General features: G+C 34.4%; 1 protein-coding gene across 1 annotated transcript in view; it reads right to left on the bottom strand.

The window, feature by feature from the left end:
• The window catches only part of PCDH9 (protocadherin 9), a 984,388-nt gene that overhangs the window by 631,152 nt on the left and 330,112 nt on the right, over window positions 1–23,124 (bottom strand). The window lies entirely within an intron of this gene.

Raw genomic sequence — 23,124 nt, 5'->3', positions numbered from 1 at the left:
ATATGAACAGACCAATCACAAGCACTGAAATTGAAACTGTGATTAAAAATCTTCCAACAAACAAAAGCCCAGGACCAGATGGATTCACAGGTGAATTCTATCAAACATTTAGAGAAGAGCTTACACCTAGCCTTCTCAAACTCTTCCACAATATAGCAGAGGGAGGAACACTCCCAAATTCTTTCTATGAGGCCACCATCACCTTGATACCAAAACCAGACAAGGATGTCACAAAGAAAGAAAACTACAGGCCAATATCACTGATGAACATAGATGCAAAAATCGTAAACAAAATACTAGCAAACAGAATCCAACAGCACATTAAAAGGATCATACACCATGATCAAGTGGGGCTTATTCCAGGAATGCAAGGATTCTTCAATATACGCAAATCAGTCAATATGATAAACCATATTAACTAATTGAAGAAGAAAAACCATATGATCATCTCAATAGATGCAGAGAAAGCTTTCGACAAAATTCAACACCCATTTATGATAAAAACCCTACAGAAAGTAGGCATAGAGGGAACTTTTCTCAACATAATAAAGGCCATATATGACAAGCCCACAGACAACATCATCCTCAATGCTGAAAAACTGAAACCATTTCCACTAAGATCAGGAAGAAGACAAGGTTGCCCACTCTCATCACTCTTATTCAACATAGTTTTGGAAGTTTTAGCCACAGCAATCAGAGAAGAAAAGGAAATAAATGGAATCCAAATTGGAAAAGAAGAAGTAAAGTTGTCACTGTTTGCAGATGACATACCATACATAGAGAATCCTAAAGATGCTACCAGAAAACTACTAGAGCTAATCAACGAATTTGGTAAGGTTGCAGGATACAAAATTAATGCACAGAAATCTCTGGCATTCCTATACACTAATGATGAAAAATCTGAAAGTGAAATCAAGATGACACTCCCATTTACCATTGCAACAAAAAGAATAAAATATCTAGGAATAAACCTACCTAAGGAGACAACAGACCTGTATGCAGAAACTTATAAGACACTGATGAAAGAAATTAAAGATGATACATATAGATGGAGAGATATACCATGTTCTTGGATTGGAAGAATCAATATTGTGAAAATGACTCTACTACCCAAAGCAATCCACAGATTCAATGCAATTCCTATCAAACTACCACTGGTATTTTTCACAGAACTAGACCAAAAAATTTCACAATTTGTATGCAAATACAAAAGACCCTGAATAACCAAAGCAATCTTGGGAACGAAAAACGGAGCTGGAGGAATCAGGCTTCCTGACTTCAAACTATACTACAAACCTACAGTAATCAAGACAGCATGGTACTGGCACAAAAACAGAAATATAGATCAATGGAACAGGATAGAAAGCCCAGAGATAAACCCACACACGTATGGTCAACTTATATTTGATAAAGGAGGCAGGAATGTACAGTGGAGAAAGGACAGCCTCTTTATAAATGGTGCAGGGAGAACTGGACAGGTACATGTAAAAGTATGAGATTAGATCACTCCCTAATACCATACACAAAAATAAGCTCAAAATGGATTAAAGACCTAAGTGTAAGGCTAGACACTATGAAACTCTTAGAGGAAAACTTAGACAGAACACTCTATAACATATATCACGGCAAGATCCTTTTTGACCCACCTCCTAGAGAAATGGAAATAAAAACAAAAATAAACAAATGGGACCTAATGAAACTTCAAAGCTTTTGCACAGCAAAGGAAACCATAAACAAGACCAAAAGACAACCCTCAGAATGGGAGAAAATATTTGCAAATGAAACAACTGACAAAAGATTAATTTCCAAAATTTACAAGCAGCTCATGCAGCTCAATAACAAAAAAAAAAAAAAAAAAAAAAAATCTAATCCAAAAATGGGCAGAAGAATTAAATAGACATTTCTCCAAAGTAGATATACAGACTGCCAACAAATACATGAAAGAATGCTCAACATCATTAATCATTAGAGAAACGCAAAACAAAACTACAATGAGATATCATCTCACACCAGTCAGAATGGCCATCACCAAAAAATCTAGAAACAATAAATGCTGGAGAGGGTGTGGAGAAAAGGGAACACTCTTGCACTGCTGGTGGGAATGTGAAATGGTACAGCCACTATGGAGAACAGTATGGAGGTTCTTTAAAAAACTACAAATAGAACTACCATATGACCCAGCAATCCCACTACTGGGCATATACCCTGAGAAAACCATAATTCAAAAAGAGTCATGTACCAAAATGTTCATTGCAGCTCTATTTACAGTAGCCAGGAGATGGAAAAAACCTAAGTTGTCCATCATTGGATGAATGGATAAAGAAGATGTGGCACATATATACAATGGAATATTAGCCATAAAAAGAAACAAAATTGAGCTATTTGTAATGAGGTGGATAGACCTAGAGTCTGTCATACAGAGTGAAGTAACTCAGAAAGAGAAAGACAAATACCGTATGCTAACACATATATATGGAATTTAAGAAAAAAAAATGTCATGAAAAACCTAGGGGTAAGACAGGAATAAAGGCACAGACCTACTAGATAACGGACTTGAGGATATTGGGAGGGGGAAGGGTGAGCTGTGACAAAGCGAGATAGAGGCATGGACATATATACACCACAAAACGTAAGGTAGATAGCTAGTGGGAAGCAGCCGCATAGCAGAGGGAGATCAGCTCGGTGCTTTGTGATCGCCAGAGGGGTGTGATAAGGAGGGTGGGAGGGAGCCAGACGCAAGAGGGAAGAGATATGGTGACATATGTATATGTATAACTGATTCACTTTGTTATAAAGCAGAAACTAAGACACCATTGTAAAGCAATTACCCCAGTTAAAAAAAAAGAAGTTTGATGAAAAAACACATAACCATAAGTAAGACACTGCTGTTTTCTTTGCTACGAAGGGGGTTCTTTACATTTTCCATCCAACTCTGTAGTAGCTGCAATATGGCCTGTTATTCTGTTATTCCTCCTACCTTCTTACAAAAGCAGTTTTTGCTAAAAATCAATGGTGCTGGTATAAAATTTATACAATCATTATAGAGGCAGCCGCCTTGTATTTTTATGCTATAGGTTTAATTAAATAACCATTCCTCTTGTTAAAACTTCCCACTGAAACTATTATTCCTACCCATTTTAAGAAACTAGTGATTACTTTCATGAAGAATTGGTAAACATTCTTAAATTTTTAATACGAAAGTTCTAAAGGTAAATAAAATATTGACATTTACAGAAAAAAATCTACTTAAAAGGATTGTCTATACTTGGTGTTTTCAACCTCTCCACCCATTCCTTTGGGAAGCCCATGTGTGTCACTTTTTTTTTTTTTTTTTTTTTGCGGTACGCGGGCCTCTCACTGTTGTGGCCTCTCCCGTTGCGGAGGACAGGCTCCAGACGCGCAGGCTCAGCGACCACGGCTCACGGGCCCAGCCACTCAGTGACATGTGGGATCTTCCCGGACCTGGGCACGAACCCGTGTTCCCTGCATCGGCAGGCGGACTCTCAACAACTGCGCCACCAAGGAAGCCCCGTGTCACATTTTTTACCACCCCTTTCCATTGAAACTGTTCTTTCACCATCTCCAAGGATAGTAACTCAAAGGGCAATTCTCAGTCCTCCTCTCACTTGACACTACTGAAAATTCCTTCCTTCAAGATGCATTTATTTCACTCGCCCTCCAGGACACCACAAACTCCTTGTTGTCTTTTTATCTCTCATGTTTTATTTCTGGAATCATTTAACTGTTCGTGTTGCTATTGTCATTGTTAAAACTGAAAAGCTTGGAGAAAACGAAGCTTGATTACTTTCTCAGGAAGTATGTTTTCTGATGGCATACTCCACTGTTTCCCAATTCTAAAATACTTTCTCAAACAGATCCATGAATGATTTCCTATTTATAAGCTGACAAGAGAAGGGCTCTTAGAATGTTCCTAAACATGCTTACATCAAACCATATATTTTTGTGAATATTTCAGGAAGCTGATAAAATTTATATTTTAAGGGCTTCCCTGGTGGCGCAGTGGTTGAGAATCTGCCTGCTAATGCAGGGGACACGGGTTTGAGCCCTGGTCTGGGAGGATCCCACACGCCACGGAGCAACTAGGTCCGTGAGCCACAACTACTGAGCCTGCGCGTCTGGAGCCTGTGCTCCGCAACAAGAGAGGCCGCGATAGTGAGAGGCCCGCGCACCGGGATGAAGAGTGGCCCCCACTTGCCACAACTAGAGAAAGCCCTCGCACAGAAACAAAGACCCAACACAGCAAAAATAAATAAAATAAATTAATAAACTCCTACCACCAACATCTTCTTTAATATATATATATGTATATATATATATATATGTATATATTTTTTTAAGAGATCCGTAGTGTACATTCCGATTTCCAAAAATCTGTTCCAATCATTTAATGTCCTGAAACTTAGTGTCTCAAATCAGGAAGCCTTGAGCTTGTATCTCCTTCCTTCTCTCTAATGTCTTCTATGAGTCCTTCTCTACTGGTTTATTGTCCTGTCATCATTAAATATGATTGGAAAACAAAGCTAAAACGCTCATCAAGAAGTGTGAACAGATAGATATTCACCCTATGCAATATATGTTTTGATTTATAAAGAAAATGCAGTATAATAAATTTAAAAAACAAATACCATATAAATGGTATTTAGTTTTAAAATCATAGAAATACAGATGGATAGAATACATATCAGTATAGAGATTACTTATGTAGAATGAGAAAAAATTGTGAACTGTAAAAGTACTCAAAAGGAATGTCAACTGTACCAGTAGTATACAGGTGTCTGCTTGGTTATTTTGTAAAAATTAAAAAAAAATTGTTTTGTCTCTCTTCTTTTCTTAAAAAAGTATTTTCCTTTAAAAATTGGAGAGAGAAATATCAGAAAGTATTAACATATATTTGTTCTGGGTGCCAGGGACATAGGTATTTTCCTTATTTCTCTTTACTCTTTCTGAGCTTTTCAAATAACTGAAAATGAATTAGCACATAGAAAAATAATTAGCATGGCTTTGTTAAAAATCTGTATCATCCACCTCAACAAGGTTGTAGATAATGGTTATGAAAGAGCTTTATAAACTATAAAATCTTGAAATGGTGCCTCTTCAGAAATAAAGGTGCCACATGGGAGGTAGATCCCTTTTGATATGGCTCAGGATAAACCCTTCCCTTTTTAGTAGAAAATGTTTCTTTTAGAAACATGCTGGTTTTCTTTCTATGGTACTATGACTTAAAGGTCTTTCACTACTTCCTCTAAATAGGTTTTGCTTTCTTTCACTTCACAAGAGAACATGATCCTCCTGTTGACAATTTATCTCCAGTATATAGTACAATGCCTGCAGCATTACCAGGTATTTTATAAATATTTTATGTGAAAATTTTAAGTGAAATGAAAGAATAAATGCAAGACTTTTACAGAGACTTGTATTCACCTAGATTATTTTGGCCTCTAACTCCCTGGTAATAATTTCTTTGTAGCTGTTTTCCTTTTTCTTTTATGTTTTCGTCTCCAGCAGACAAATTCATTGCAAAATTGCAAAATTATTATTCCCAAGACCTACATTTTGTATCGTAAATGCTAACACAAGAATAAAGTGCATTAGTCTTATAGATTGAGAATATCTGTATTAAAAACAAAAAACAAAGCAGTGGATTTAGTCATCATGGTTTGTTGCTCCAACTGGACCTTTAGTAAATCATAGCTGAAAGCATCTTTCTCACAGTAATATGTTACATAAGTGGATAAATTTGAATTGATCTACTGCATATATGAACAGATTTGCTCCTGTTCATCTTCTGGGCCCTGCACCATTTCCCTACACAGGAGACTTTGCCAGGTCCAGCCTCTTGGTTCTTCAGGGCATCATACCCCTCAGGTTTGCAAGTTGACTGGGATCTACTTCAAAACTCCCTGAACTGATCAATAGCCCTTCTCACTTTGTGTAAATTCCCCTCCACCCTTCTCACAATCCCCATCCAGTATCTTCTTTCAGTCCTGAGGTAAGCTTTCTTCTCCCTTCTTGACGTTCCAAAGGTACCTCCTCCCATTTCGTCTACAATAGTACTTGCTTTCTCCTCTGTCCTAACAAGCTTTCCCATTTTTAGTCCAGGTTTGCAAAGAGACTAGCTAGATGGAGGCAGTCACCTCTGCTCAATGAACAGGAAGAAGTTGACTGTTCCATGTGGAATTTGTGAAAAAACAAAAGCTGATTTTATATAGTCTTTTGGCACAGGCCATTAAGTAGGCTAGTTGGCTTCCCTCAATTATAGTGCCCTGTGATCAAGTGAAATTAACAGACAAAAAGATGTATTTCTTATCGTGCACATTGTTATTGCAAGGAGGTCACTTTTAAAGCATTAGTATAATATTTACCTCCACCTACTATTTTATAATATACTAAGTTGAATCCACTTATTCCAAAACTGCTAAGATATAAGAATACTTTGTAACAAAATAAAATTTTAACAAATATAAGCAAAAAGAGGAAAAAAATCTATGAATGTGGAATTAACATCTGATGAAATTCAGTAAATGATTCAAGTTGAATTATCAGATGAAACATTTTTTCCCCTTTGTTTAGGGATTCTTCTTATGCTATTCCAAAATTTAATGGTCTCTATCATAAGCTGGCTGACATTTTTGAAACAATTGTAACAACTTAATAAAAAGTATAGGTGCCAAGTACTGTAACCAAGAAATAGCTTTCTCTTAGTGTGTTATTGCCTAAGTGGTATTTGAGAGCAATCTGTTGCTATAAATATCATTGGTTATTATAAAGATTTAGCAACTCTGTATATTGTTCATTTCCTGAGAATGCTTGATTTTCCTTCTATGCAATGACTTTCAAGGTTTTTCTTAATGGACAATTCACAAATGCAGAACCTGAGATAGAGAGAAAGATATATTCCCCCCAAAATCATAAAGTTTGTGAAGGGGCTACATTAAGCTGAATTTTGTCTTCTTTTCTCAATACGATATTTAATGAGAGTGGGAATAAAGGGAAAATAATTTTATAGTCCTATAGAAATTTTGGTAATTCAATTAGGAATTAAACAATAACAACTTATGTCAAAGTTACTCAGCAGCTTCCTTCTAAATGTGTAACAGCAGAGCAAACCTCTGTGAACTGAACATTGAGTGTGCCAGGGTGCTGGGTACATGAGTGTGAACTCAATTTTGCTAAATACATAAATACATGAACAAACCCATATATTTTGCCACATCCAGTTATGAATTTCTTTCTAAGCAATTACTACTATGCTCTCTAATTTACTATAGACAAACTGGATACAATCGTAGGTCATTACTCACCAAGGAACAATGCAAAACCACCTTTATGAGAATCACAAATTGTAGCTGCTCTCTGCACATTACAACATTTTCTTTAAGTGGTTCATGGATGTTATATAGAGCTTTATGAACCTCCTTTGATCCAGTTGCTATGGGCATGCATAGAAATAAAAACCCTCAGAAAGTACACTTCAAACACTAATGTTCTATACTTTACAATTCTCCATTGGTTTCTTCCTTGTATTATAACCTTACTATAAAGCCATTTCACAAGAGCAATAAGACATTGAAAGATTTTAAATTACAAAAGGATTGCATGTTATGTTGCTTGGGCTATGCCTCATTAATGCCAGTCAGCATTGCACACTGCATATTAATTCTGCATTTTAAATGAATGGATGCAAGCAATGCAAGCCTTTACATCTCCAGACACTTAGGAAGGGAGGCTAACTTCTGTCCAAACATATTCCAAGGACTACAATAGCAGGCATTTTCAGTACCAGGGTTAATCAAGATTAATCATGCTGTATTTTATATTCAAGACAATTGTTTTGTAGTTCATTTAAGTTTATTTTATTATTTTTGTTTTAAAATCCCTGAGAATTTTTTCATGTATTTATCATTTAGTTTTATTTATACCTTGAAGAGAAATAAAACTAAATTTTTCTCATCACAAGCAAAAAATAGGGTGAGTAGAAATAGTTTGAATATTCCAAACACAATGGGAGAGGTCTTTTTTAGAAATGTCCACTGCGAATTCGATGGGGGTCTTTCTGTTATATTTCCAGCCGGAATTGAAAGACTTCAAGGGAGGAAAATGATGAGTTTCATTTTCACTCTAGGTAATTAATGTTTACTAAAGTCAATGTATTTTTTCAGTTGGTTAACATTTTCAGGAAATTCTGAAAGAGTACCAAATACACAGAAATAAAACTAACTTATTAGAAAACAACAGTATTAGTTTATAACATGTCCCACTTACTGACATTAAAACACACAAAAAAGTTATATGAATCTAGGATGTAAGTGAATCCAGGGATACAGTTGTTAGCGCAAGTTCGTGTGCCCAACACACAGTGAGGTCAAACAAACAAAAACATCTGAGTTTGGAGCAGAGGAAGTTTTATTGCAGCAGCAAGTAAGGAGACAGGTGTCTCATGCTCTAAAAAATTCTGAGTTCCCCGAAGGGTTTTGCAAAACATTTTTAAAAGCCAGATGAGGGAGGGGTGTTGCAGGGTATATGATCAGCTCATCCACAATTCTCTGATTGGCTGATGATGAGGTAACAGAGCGGTGTCACAGGAGTTAACATTATAAGTCCTTAAGCTCCAGGAGTCTTGGGGCTATGTGCTCATGGTCATCAATTAGTTAATATCTTCCATTTGGTGGGGGGCTTTCACATCTGTAAAACAACTTAGGAAATGTGCATCAAATACTGTTATCTAGGTACTTCAGAGAGGAGCTAACGCAGAGGATATGGAGGAGGGCTTGTCCCAGGAAGTCTCCATAGGGTCCTGCTTGGTTACACAGTGATGGGCTTTCCACCCAGTAAATATTCTTCTTCTGTAGAGAGGCAGCCATGTGTGAATTGAACTTAATGTGTGTGTACACACATGCAAACACACATACAACATGCTTGTGAATCCATGTTTCATGTAGGTGACTCATATTTTTTTGTAGATGATTGCATATATTTGTATAGAAGGAATATTTCTTTTCTACACAGAATTGCTTTTATCAATATTACATCAAGTACTATATTTTTTTCTAAAAAATTTCACCCTGCATGGTATAAACTATATAGTACATAAATATTTATTTATACAATTTTAAATGTGCTGTAAACAAACCACATATTATACTATTCTAAGTTAGTATATACAATATCTAACATTAATACATACTAGAGTTTAGACTGAAATATTTCTGAAAAATAATCTTACCTAGAATTATAACTATATGTTGAAATTTTCATGAGAATTTTTTAAAAAATCTAAACTGAATATAATTTCCAATAGTAGAAATATGTCCTTGTATTATGAAAAAAAATGCTCTCCCAAAATAAGCCTTTAACATAATAGTAACCTAGACTATCTGCATGCCAGTCTTTCACAACAGTCTGCAAGCCAACCTTCAGTCAAAGAAATCAGGTAATAAATTCAGATATTCAAATCTAGAGTGCTCTAAAGTGAATTCAAAGTTCAAGGCTGTGCCAGTTATTTGAATATTGTCTTTCAAGGCAAATTCTTATATAAGTTCAGTGGTTTATTAGACTTCTCTTAACAGAAAGTTGTCTAAAACAGACCCTGAAGCTGCAGCCTATATTTTTAAAAGCATACACAGAGAGAAAAAGAGAGACATGTTTTCTTTTTCTTTTGTAGTATGTACACTAATAGTAAACAAACAAACACTATCCCTTGAATACATAATTTTAAGATGTGTTTTTGTAAGTTGAGTGTTTCAATTTTTGATTTTAAATTCATTTATGCAAATTGTACATTAGCTAAATTTGAATGGAAATTCATAACTTTTAGAGTAATGATTTAGAGTAAAAAGGATATTCCAGAATACACTGGAAAGTGCCAACTGGCACTGGGGCAATTGGACTTGACCTTCAGCATGCCACCATCTCACCATGTCATTTCACAGCCTCAGTGTCTTTGTAAAATGGGAAGTTTAGGATAGAAAATCTCCTCCACCTCTCCAAGTCAAAAATGCAGTATGTATGTGAGATATTATCAGATCTGTTACCCCAAAATTTAACTTAGGGTTTGTTTTTCCAAATATCAGTCTCTATTAGATCTTCATAAAATGGTGTAAATAATTTAGTTGATAAAGGGACTGCAGGAAAGCTGAGACTTTACCACTGATTCTGTTGTAATCATTTGCTCTTATCTTGCTGATAACTTTGAAAAGGCATGTGACTTTTATTAAAACCAAAGTAAAATTTTTAATTCTCATGTTCCATGAATGTCTTTTTTTATATATATATAAGGAAAAAGAAAACAAACAAACACTATCAAAGGTCTGATGTTTATTGACTTTCTTTTCAGAAAAAGAACTGGTGCATCCAGTGCTTTTTGAGATAGTTTAGAGTATTTAAGGCCAAAATAAAGAAACTAATCATAGTGATGTTGGATGGAAACTCTTCAGCAAGTCTGGAATCTGTCTAGTTGTGAATGTTTAAAAGGATAGAGTGTTTTTTAAATCTATTTTTTTAAATTGAATTTCTTGAAGTTCTATGCATTTTAAGGAACAAAACCAAGTCACATGAGAAACATGCTCACTTTCAAGGTCTTAAAAATGTTTTTTTCTTAAAACTTTGGGGCAAGAATCCCCAAAGGAATGTACTTTAACAAACAAAGAAATATCTGTAGATGAATCACATCTACTTATAGAGTTCATCTTTTGAGTTACTTTCTTTGTCTCTAAGCTCCCAACTAATTTAACTTCAGCAAAACCATCGTACTGTTTATCGTTTAATCTTGAGGTCATAGAACTTTAACACATACATGATTCTCTAAAACACTAACACTTCTCTGATTTAGTCTTATGAGGTTGTTCCCCTGGTGATGAGAGGTATGGAAATGAACCAGAAATAAATTATAGGAACTTGTTCCAAAAACAAATTTTTGAAACTATATATTAATAAGTGTAAAGCATAACTGGGAAGCATTTCTTTTCTGAGGAAGAGAATTTGATTTTCTCTTCAAGGAGGACATTAAATGCTGTATCTTTTGTGAAGATTCTCCCAAATAAAAGCATTTATTCACCTCAACAAATATTTCTTAACAATTCCCTCTGTGCCATATACTTTTTAATGACTTGGTTAAAAGAATACAAATAAGAAATAATCCTTGTCCTCAAAAAATTGGCAGTATATTAAACATGCCAATTATATAAAAAAAAAGTTCATGTTATTAACTCTCCATATCTCCAAAATGTATTCGGAAACATAGGTAAATATCTCAAAAGAAAGGGAACAAAAAGAATAAAATCTGAAGAGAATATGATTAAATAGTTGCATTTTTACATTGTGTGTGTGTGTGTTTTTTTTTTTTTTTTCTCTATAGTGTTCTTCAGAAGAATACAGAATGATAGCTCTTTGTCAAAGAACAAAGTATTGGGCTTCCCTGGTGGCGCAGTGGTTGAGAGTCCGCCTGCCGATGCAGGAGACACGGGTTCGTGCCCCAGTCCGGGAAGATCCCACATGCCGCAGAGCGGCTGGGCCCGTGAGCCATGGCCGCTGAGCCTACGCGTCCGGAGCCTGTGCTCCGCAGTGGGAGAGGCCACAGCAGTGAAAGGCCCGCGTACCACCAAAAACAAACAACAACAAAAAAAAGTATTTTAGTCCTATATTGATATTAAAATAAATATATTTAGTTCCAGTGAATAAGATTTAATGTTTAAGTTTGTGACAGATTTTATGAAGTGGAAAAGGTTAGGGGCAATATTTAAAGTGATTGAACAATATATAGAGAACATTTTATAAAACATTTCTCTTCATAATAGTAATACCGATAGCACAAATCCACTTCTAAATCAAGATAATACATGATTTAAGGAAAATAATTTTAGGAAAATAGAAAAAATATATAATTATTGCCTTTTACAATTCAATACCATTGAAACATGGCTCTTTGTGATCTTGTATTAGCATTCTATTACAATGTCAAGCCCTTTTACAAAATATTTCTTTTTATTCAACCTGAGATGATAAGGATCTGATAAGAATGAGTAGACTTTTTTACTCCCCTTCATGGAAAAAAAAAATTCTGTTAGACTATTTACATGATATATTTTTCTTACCATTTTGATTACCAAGAGACCTAACATAAGCCCGGAATGAGACCATCAACACTAATTTGGGTTGGCTTTCATGCCTCACTGTGGAAAGATGTTTAAATTAATCAGACAATCCACAATGTTCTGCAATAATCCAAACAAATACGGAACACTTTAAAAAGCAAAACATAACTTTTCTCCAGCTTCTAAAGAGTAGGAGCTGGGGGTGTCTGTGTATGTGCATGTGTGTGTATAGAGAAGCAGAAGGAAGCAACCAGATAAGGTAGCTGCCTTCTTTTGAGCCTCAACATCAAAAGAAACAAGAAATTGGAGTAAATATGATTCGTACTCCTGACACTGAGCTCAGCAGCTCTGAATCCCTCTTTGCCTTTCTTTTAGCCTTTCCTCTTTTTAAGTTCTATTAGGTCTCTTTTTCATTCCCCTCTGTGGCACTGAAACTCTTTTAAGAGCTTGGAGTCTGGGCTTGAAAATTGTACTTGCAAGTCAGGATTTGTAACAATTCCCTTCCCTTTGGGTGACTTCAACATCTGATAGATTCATTGCATATTAAAGTTGAAAGAGACATTAGAGATTCTTTTCTTAACCTCTATTATTGATGAAGAAATCAAGGCATAGAGACAGGAGCAAATATTTAGAGGCCAATGGATGATGTATTTTATCTTATTTATGTGACTTGGGATAGAAATTATCTTAATTCTTGTTAATATAATTGAAGCAACAAAAAATTCAGCCATATTTTCAATCCCATATATTAAATTATAGGTTTACAGACTTTAAAAGGACCTTTGAACTCAGCACATTAAAATTCTTACAAGTTGCCCAGATCACTGCCAGGCAAGAGGCTAATAACAAAGACCTGTCAATAGACTGGATTTAGAGCCTATAGTTCATTCAATCCAGGTGGCTATTCAATTGAACAGGAAAAAAAAAAAAAAAAAAAAAGATGTTTTTCCCTGGAAGGAACTTATAACCAAATCTTAAGAAACCATCTGCTTAACTAAAATATCCAAATATATTGATAAAATACACCTTTCTCTGGAAATGTGCCATGCTCATAATCTGGGAGGTTGAAAAGACCAATCAGATATTCTGAAACATGGGCTTAAAAAAAGAGTCTGATGAGTTTAAAACCAAATACTATGATAAATATGTGTTTGAATACGGTCAAAAGTGTAGGTCTAAATATTGAAGCTGTATATGTAATTTATCCACACAGCTTAGACCCTTTTGTGTTAATGGTTGATTGTGAGCAAGGCTTGAATGAACTTTACCAACTCGTTCTTGTGCTTTTAAGCTAACTGATATTGTACGTATCATCTCGAAGTACAAAACATTCTTTCCAATCTGATTCCCTAGTGAGCCCTCTAAAGCATGGAGGAGGATAGAAATTTGTCCACAGTCTTATTAAAATAAAAAGCTGAACACAGAAGGGATGTTTGTCTGAGAAAGGAAAACCCATGCACACACATATACCTAATAAAGGGCACATTCAGCAAATATTTACAAACTTTTAAACAAGCTATCGAAAGTACACATGAAAGATAACAAAACCTTATTTTCTGCTTCTCATTAAACTGAAACTTTTTACAAATGAAAAATAAAGTCACTACCTACTTTCTTTTACTTCAATTGCCTGCTTCATATATTGAGCAACAACTAATAAAACATATCCTTCACTTGCTGAAACCTTGATCCACTCATTTGATGGTTTATGTTAATGTCACGTTAGACAAGGAAACAACGTTTGCTCAATTTATTCTTCATGAATAAACAAGAATGCACTTCAAAATGAACTGCCATGAAACTAGGCCTTTGGGAATGTGTTGCATGTGAAAGTCGACTACACTTGCCTTACATATATTTCATTAGTTCCTGATATTAGGGATCAAAATTGTCCTTTCAGTTTTCCCCATCTTTCAACAGACTGAGTCAAATGACTCACCAGATTCTTGAAACATTTTATATTTTAAATCCTTTTTGAAATATAATCACTAATGTGTTATGTGATAATCATAATCAGAAACATTAATCACTACAGTCTTGATGAAAATTAAAGCATTATCTCAAGAGGGCTCTGGTCGAATAAATGTGTTGACATGTTATTTGTTTTTATGATAGTTATTCATTGTGATTCAGTATAAAATAAGTTTATGGAAAAGAAGTGACAAATACTTGGTATGAGAATCCAATACAAACAGAAAGTATGTAAGATAGAATTGACCAGGAGATCCCTTTTAATTTCATTACAAGGTAAAAATACATAAATAATCCATTACTAAAATGCCTCCTGGGTACTGATTCCCTCTATATGAACAACTCTACCTATTTAAAATGTCATGTTTTCACTTTAGTCTTATATATGTGACAAACTACTTAAGATATCTCCTTCTGCTTTACCCAATCCGCTGAAGATACATTCCAACTACAGGACACAATCACCTCTCTCTCATTCCTTGTCCCTTCCAGACCAGGCACATTAGGAAAGTGGTGTACCTTAGACAACCAAATAAGCAAAATCCAAGATGATTAGTGTCTTGTGTGAAAATTGTTGTACATGGCTATGTTAAAAAATGGGTTCTTCCTCCCCAGTGCTCTCCTGGAAATTTAAGAGGGAGAACAGAAAGTCTCAGTTGGTGATTGAAGTTGAAATTGAAGGATTGGAGTATACAAAGACCCTGCAGCACCCACGTACAAGTTGTGACAAAACAGTATAGAGAAAGTCAACAGATGTTTCCAGAAATACATGGATACCAAGTGGAAAGAAAACAGAGAGACAGAGATAGACAGAGACACTGACAGAGAGTGCAGGACACACAGGCGCACAGAGAAACTGCCTCATTTATAATTTTCTGTTCCACTTTTGATAACGACTCAGGTGTTCTTCATTTTCACCCCTTGGATGTCAGGAGATTTCTATTTTAATCTAGCTGGTGTAAGTGAGTTTCTGTTTTTTATAACCAAAATGTCTTCATCATCGACTTTTATAACTGTATACATTATATTAAGACTGTCTTCTTAAACTGCCTTTTATACCACTTTATTAACTTTTCTTTTATAGCAAAGGGTAAGACAAGTAAAGAGAAACAGACTTTCAAATTCAGTTTTATTAAGACAAAAAGAAAAAAAAAATGTGTCTTAATTTACCATTTGAACAGTTTTTATAATCGTTATAGTAATATTTTTTTTAGTAGTAATAATTTTAACCAATGTTTCTCTATTGAGAAAAAAATAAGCAGAGGAGTAGAATATGTGCCCAAGTATCAAATGGATACCCAGATATTTTTATATTATCAGGATAAAACCACTAAATGCTCCCAACGTGCCCAATGCATTTAAATCTAAATAATGATTTAACTTTTGTCAATTCTCTTATAAAGATTTATAAGTTTTTTTTGGTCATGGTAAAATAAATTCACCTATAATTATTGTAACACTTACTCATATTTTCAACCCTCTGTTTTCCACCTATTGCTCTCATAGTGCATTTTGAAAAGAGTATTCTTTTCAATTGTTTTCAATTTCCTCACTTCTCAATGATGTCACAGCTTCCTTAACAATTGACTATAATTACTGTTGGAAAGTCATCACTCTGGTTTCTTTCCCTTTTTTCCCACAATGCTAATCTCTCTGTTCCTCAATAACTCTCTTAATTTCATTATCCTTGACTGTTCCTTTCTCATTGGAAAGCTGTCCTATATATTGACATTTCTCAAGTCTACACTCTTGGGTAGCTTCTCACCATTTCTTATTTCTCAGAGAATCTTCATGTTATTCCATACCTTTCATTATCCCCTGTACACCTATAAGTGATGACATCTAAATTTACTGCCTCCTAAGAGAACTAATTGTTCTTCTATGTTTCATTCTGTAATTTTCAATATTTGCTAATGTTCCAAGATTCCTTCTCACATCTTAAAGCCAACTCATTCAAAGCTCATTGGCTTAGACCCTCCTTATACTTTTCCTTTTGCATCCATAGCAAAGAAAAATTTTTAACATCCGTTTATCTGTATAGTAATTATGTGTTTTTTTGTTTCTATTTTCCCTTTGATGTCCTAGTGACATGCACAGTGTCTAGTGGGTAGTTTGTTCTTAAAACTACTTATTTATTTTGAATAAAATATTCAGTATAATTTTGAATTCTGTTATGGAACCACACATTACACTGGCATTCACAAAATCCCATACACTAATACAGCTAATTAGAATCATTGAATATTTGGTAGTATTCCATTCACATACGTTGCTTACAGGCATAGTCTTCAGAATGGTCCAGTGGAAAAAAGCACTGTATTCACTGTAAAACCATGAGAAAGTGGTTGTGTCCCCATGGGGATAATATAACCCTCTCTTGCCTGTCAGGGAAGGTGGTTAGGAGGCTTAAATGAGATAATTAAGTGTAAAGAATTTGAGAAGTATAAGGGGTTATCTAAAGTCAGGTTGTATTAATATCAACATTTAAAATTATATATAACATGATCCATTTATTCCTTATTGAGTTTTAAACCTAGAATGGTGTTCATTTTTCAAAACAACAAATTAGGACAATATTTTTAACATTCTTTGAGTTCTTAAACATATTCATATAATTGATAATATGCTTGCTCTTTAGAATAACCTAAATAATATGCTGTCTGTGACCCTTTCTACACTGTTCCAAGCAGACTATTATTCAGAAATACATATACTTGATATCTAAACACAATGTATATTTACTTATTCTTTGCCTTGTAAAGACTTGACTTAATGAACCCACATATTTAAAGATGTGTACTTTTCACTTTTACTTGGGGATGGGTGGGATAGACAGCCATTTTCCCTGTGTTTCAAGCAAAATAGGCAGAACAAGAATGAAAGGAGATATCCTCAAGTGGATTTGACCTCCGGGTAGATAAAGGAAAAATTAACTGTATTTTGATTGTCACTAATCCTCAAGACTCTTATCACAACTTTCTGAAAATTCCTGAGCTGTAACATTAATCTCCTTGAAAGGGAGACACTCAATTTACAGTGTATTTTGCATGTCCCTAAACAAGTATTGAATGATGAATTTCACTGTCTGATTGAGGTGGTTTACCTCAGCACATAATTTCTTATATTAATAACCTTCCCCACAGGAGCTGAATGACCTTCTATAAATACAATCCCTTCATTCACTCAAAAAATTAAAGCCTGTAACCACCTCACAATTCATCATCTTTTTAACAGGCAATTGTTGAAGCAGAAATAAAACACAAATCCCCAATCCTCAACCAATGTAATGTAAAATCATGCAGCCTTCTGCACTTATGTAACATGAATATATTGAAAATTACATAGCAGTTTGTGTTCCAAATCAATTCTTTTGAGTGGATTTCTGTTTGCAGTGAGCCATGATTTTCAGGGCAAAAAACAACTCCTTTCCAAAATCAAAGGTATCCTAAAACAATAACCTCCTGAATGCTTATATATTTTCAATCAGTCTTTAAAAAATGACTCTTTATATGACTGCCTCACAATTATGGTAAATCCAGATTATTAGGGTTATTCTTGGAATCTGCAAGACCTTTATTTACATAAAACTATCAGAGAATGAATTTCAGAGTTCAGAAATGGAGGCCTTCTCTTTGGGTAAGATTGATGGAGGTTTGTACTTTATTTCACTCTGTATTAAAACCCTAAAAAAGGGCTTCCCTGGTGGCGCAGTGGTTGAGAGTCCGCCTGCCGGTGCGGGGGACGCGGGTTCGTGCCCTGGTCCGGGAGGATCCCACATGCTGCGGAGCGGCTGGGCCCGTGAGCCATGGCCGCTGATCCTGTGCGTCCGGAGCCTGTGCTCCGCAACGGGAGAGGCCACAACAGTGAGAGGCCCGTGTATCACAAAAAAAAAAAAAAAAAAAAAAAAAAAACCCTAAAAAATATACTCAACAAACTAATGTAAGTTCTTAGTTCAGCTGGAAAATATCTCTACCTGAAAAACATAATCCTAGAGCAGATTGTAGAGTTATGTCAGAGAATTCTCTGGTAAACCAGAAAATGTCAGTTAAAAGGCTTCAGATAATTGCTATATTTTCAAAGTGAATAAATTTAGAATATTGGATAGCATTTTAAAATTCAATATTCTTAACTACCTTTAATTATAGTAACTATGGAGGCAGAGATTGTATTTATATAAGAAATGAGATATTTTTAAAGACAAAACCAGAGTTCGATTCAGAATAGCTCCCTTTATAAGGCAGACATCTCAGTTACCTTGAGCAGTTTCTGTTGGCTTATCCAGTTGACAAAGTTAGGTTATATTTATTGCATCTGGTCCTCTCACATTAGGTAAGCAATCTTTATTTTACCAAAACTGCATAAGACAAAGCCAATTTCAGTGGAAGAACTAACAAAGCTAAAAATTTGCCACATGAATACACACACATTACACAAATATGTGTTTTGCATAAAGCAGAAGCAAAGCACATATTCAAACGTACTGGAAGAATTGAAAAGACTAAGTAAAACATAGTATCTCTCTTTCAGATTTTCAGACCTCAAGGGAAGACCACATGTAGAAAATATATTTTAATACAAGGTAGGTTATTATGTGAATGCTTCCTGTTTTGAGTGCAGTTGAGCTGGGCTGGGTGGTTGGCAAAACTGCAGGGGAAATATACAAAATAATCTTAATAACAATAGTTCTAACAGTAATTTACTCAGGTTATCGATAGTAGTTTTCATATACTAAGCGATTTATGGAACTATTAAGTCCAAAATGTTGCCACATGAATATCACTATTGAGAAAATAAAATGTGTAAACTTTGTAACTTTGTAAATGTTACATAAACTTTGTCAACTACTCTTTGAGATGACTTGTTTCTTGAGTTAAATTGTCTCATGTGTAAGGAATACCAATATTTGTTTTCCTTTCATGAACAGAGACAATGCCATCTCTTCAATTTATTATATTACACTCAGTCTTGTGATTGATTATGCACTGATGAAGTGATTGTGCAGAAATTAAATGTGATGCAAACATATAATTTATCAAAAAAAATTGATTTACTATTTTACCAAAATGTTTTAGAATAGATAAAATATATATCTAGATGCAAATGTCAAGTGTCATGTTTGGAATAAAAATATTGATCAGTTAGTTCTTTGTCAACTCCAGAACTACTTCTCTGCCTTCTTTTGACAAAGACTTTTATCCCCCTCCTAACCTAAGAAAGAAAGATAGTACATTTGAATTGCTTGTGAATGGGCAGGGAGAGCAGACTCCAGGAGTGCTAATAGGTATTTTCTATCTTTAATTTTCATGACTACAGGAGAGGTGTGGGAAGAAGGTAATAGGAGAAATAAATCCAGCATTCACCCAGAAGCAACTTCCTTATATTCACATCCTCACTGAGCTTTTGGCTTGAATAACTTTGTTGATGGACGAACACTGTACCACCCCATGCTTGGAAATTTCTGGATGTAATTGTCTGTCAATGATATGATGATTTATAATGCAATCTGTTCCTATTGCTAGTGCTGCTGATAACTCTAATTTGCCAGTCTTTTATTAGATATGAGGAACTTGACAGTCCTCAGTTTTACAGGTTAGCTTTCCCTCTGGGGATACTGCCAATCAAATTACATCCCCCTTCCATTCTCCTTGGGAAAAGGATAACACTACCAAGACTACTATTATTGCATTGGTCATGTTTTACTAACTCATTTATTTTTTCATCTTATAAAAACCCTCATTATATGATTAAATGTTTAGAAGTAAATAGAACTAGAAGTGCATGTTTATCACTTTTTAGCTATATCTTAACTGATATTCCTCTAGCATCACTAGAGTATGAAAGAGCTGAGAATATTTATGCTCAAGTCAGAAACTGAGGATATAACATAATTAATGGTTCTGATAAGTAAAAAATATGCACAATTCAAAAATAATAAATCACTGGTGAGTAGATAAACTATTGTATGGCCATTATCTGAAGAGCAGAGAATGTCATAATTCATATAATTTCTTCAAATTCATAGAATTAATATTTAAGGTATGCTACACCTGGTTAATACACATAAGCAGTTGCATAATTGGCACATGCTTGACAGCTAATTATATGTACCAAACCTCGACTATGAAGAACAAGTGAAATGAGAAAAACATAGCACATCCTTCAGTTGGGTACATAATTATATGTAAACTGTGTTTCAAAACAGAGTTATTTCTGAAAATTTTGTTTTCAAATATTTCCATTTTGTAAATTGAATAAAGATCCCATTTTAACTAAGACAATAGACATATTTAGTTCTATATGATTGGAGCTATTTTAATATCCAAATTAAAAGCAAAAGCTTATGATTATAGATCATATTGATTACTATGTGCCAGATATAGTTTTAAGTAATTCAGATGCATTAATCTTCTTTTTAATCTTCATAACCACTCAATATAATGTATACAATCTACATTCCCATTTTAATATGTAAGAAAACTGAGGCATAGGGTGATTAAACAATAATGTCACAAAGCTGATTGGTTAAAAAACTCAAAGGTGAATTCTCTGGCATGGCTAAAGGACTCAAATATCTGCAATCATACTGTTCTATTACTGTTTTATTAATGAGGGTGAAGTGGATTCCAGTAATCAACAAAAATGTACTAATGTATCTCCACAATTCTTTCCAATTTACTAGCTATAGCCTATTTCATGAAACTGTTGTCTGGTGTTTAAATGCAGTACTTAACACATAGATAACATTTAATAATTTTATGTTTTAAAGAAAGGTAAAAGATATAGGATTCTCCCGTTTTACCTAGTCCCGCAATGAGCTTTCAACCATAGGTCAGACTCCAAAAGCACACAGTCATATTGGCACAGAATTAAAGCAGGAAGGTCAAGAAAACAAGGAAACATTAGAGAAAAGAGAGACCACCTACAAAAACCTGTAATCTTACAGACAGCCATTCTTTTTTTTTTTTTTTTTTTTTTTGCGATACGCGGGCCTCTCACTGTTGCGGCCTCTCCCGTTATGGAGCACAGGCTCTGGACGCGCAGGCTCAGCGGCCATGGCTCACGTGCCCAACCGCTCCGCGGCATGTGGTATCTTCCCGGACCAGGGCACGAACCCGTGTCCCCTGCATCGGAAGGTGGACTCGCAACCACTGCGCCACCAGGGAAGCCCCAGACAGCCATTCTTAAATTTTACTTTATCCTGAAGATGTTTGACCAATGTCTACTTACTCTTTCATTCAATACTAGTTTTCAACTTGTATTACTTAAAAAGCTTCTGGAAATTCCTTTGGGTGAGAACTCAGTTGTGGTCGCCAATCTATGAATAAGTAGCCATCTGTTTCTCCCAGGAAATGCATCATTTAAGAAAACGTTTACTTTATAAGCCACTGTTCTTAGCCCTCATTCAATCAAATTGTTAGATTTTAATATATATTTATGTTTATCTCAAATACAGACAGAGCAGGATTGATGTAAAAAAAAAAATTACCTTTTCATGTAATACTGCTTTGAAGACAGTAAAAACTTCCCAATTCAAAGTATTTTCTCCACCATTTTATTGTTTGTAAATATATTACATAGGTAACCACATGCTTATGTGAAGAGAAAAATGTAAAAAATACAGTGTCTTCATTTTATACACATTTTCAATCAGCTCCTTTTTATAATTAAGTCTGAACACAAGGTAAGAGTTTTGAGTAATGTTACTTAAAATGAGATTCTGTTAGTATTTAAGTGTACTAGGGAAGCTCTTCATTTAAAGAAAATATGTAAGGAATGTCACCATGTACTAATGAAAAACAAAAACAACAGTATAATCTGGAAATGTGTATAATCAATCTCATAAACATTTTGAAAATTATATTATTGATACATATATGAAAATTATGCATGCATGAATATACATACACACATTAAGTATGCACATATGTAGAAAATAAAAAAGAAATATCTATAGGTGTGCTAATTGTTAGAAGAATTTCACTGCTCAGAGTTAGAGAGCTCAGAATTCCGAGTTGGTTTGTGTAGCTGTATTATTACATAAGTGTGTAGGGATTTGGATTAGTAGAATGAAATGCAATATCCCACAGGGCAAACCAGCATGCTGGGATATAGCACATAAACCCTTAATACTTTTCAAAACTGGCAAATAGCATGAATATATAAATGAAAGGCACAAATATAAACATATTTTTTGTAAAACATTAAAAATTTCAGGAAATGATCTGAAATTGTGACATAAGAACTAGGAAGAATATAAATCAGAAAACTAAAAGGCATCACTGGTTACAAGTGAGTTTTATTTTGTCAGTTTGATTCAACTATCAATATTTTATTCTTAAATGATTTTAAATGGACTAAGAAATAGAGTGCTATGATGATAGTTCATTCAAAAATATTAAAATGTGACTTCTAAATATTCTTCATGCAAGCCATTTTTTTAAAAAAAATCAAAATTTGCTTCCAACGGTCAAAATAATTCACTTTCTCATATTGAGTCCTCAAAGCCTTCCTTTACACTTGTGTCTATCTACTGCATCTATAATATGTACCTCATAAAATGTTTTCCCTAATATGCAATCATTTAATATTTTGAGAATTCTGTATGTGTTCTTTTTGGAGCCCTATGTGGAGGGGCCACAATGCAGAAATTTGATTTAACTAAGTCACACTGGAGTCTAACAGTTTGTTGTCCCCTGTACAATAGTCTTTATCTTCACTTCCCCATTCATTTCTGAATTGGAGGTTAACATGATTATGTAGTCATCGGTTGTTAATTGTTGATTCCCTATTTAACCTTGTCAAGTCAATTCTTTAATGTTATTTCCTTATTCTTATCACACATTCAATGCCTCTTTCATTAATAGCATATTTGGTTGCTTTTAAATTTTTTTAATATTTAAAAAAGAAAAAAATTTTAAATATTCTCTTTATCAAATTCTTTATAACACACAGACATATTATAATATTATGTAATAAAATATATAGATAAGACCTTAAAATATATTTCCTAACAGTTTTCTATGATAATTCTCAAAATAAATCT

The sequence above is a fragment of the Delphinus delphis genome, chromosome 18, assembly GCF_949987515.2.
Source record: "Delphinus delphis chromosome 18, mDelDel1.2, whole genome shotgun sequence".
NCBI lineage: Eukaryota > Metazoa > Chordata > Mammalia > Artiodactyla > Delphinidae > Delphinus > Delphinus delphis.
Note: the sequence above shows the minus strand (reverse complement) of the source record. Positions and strands in the feature narration are given on the sequence as shown.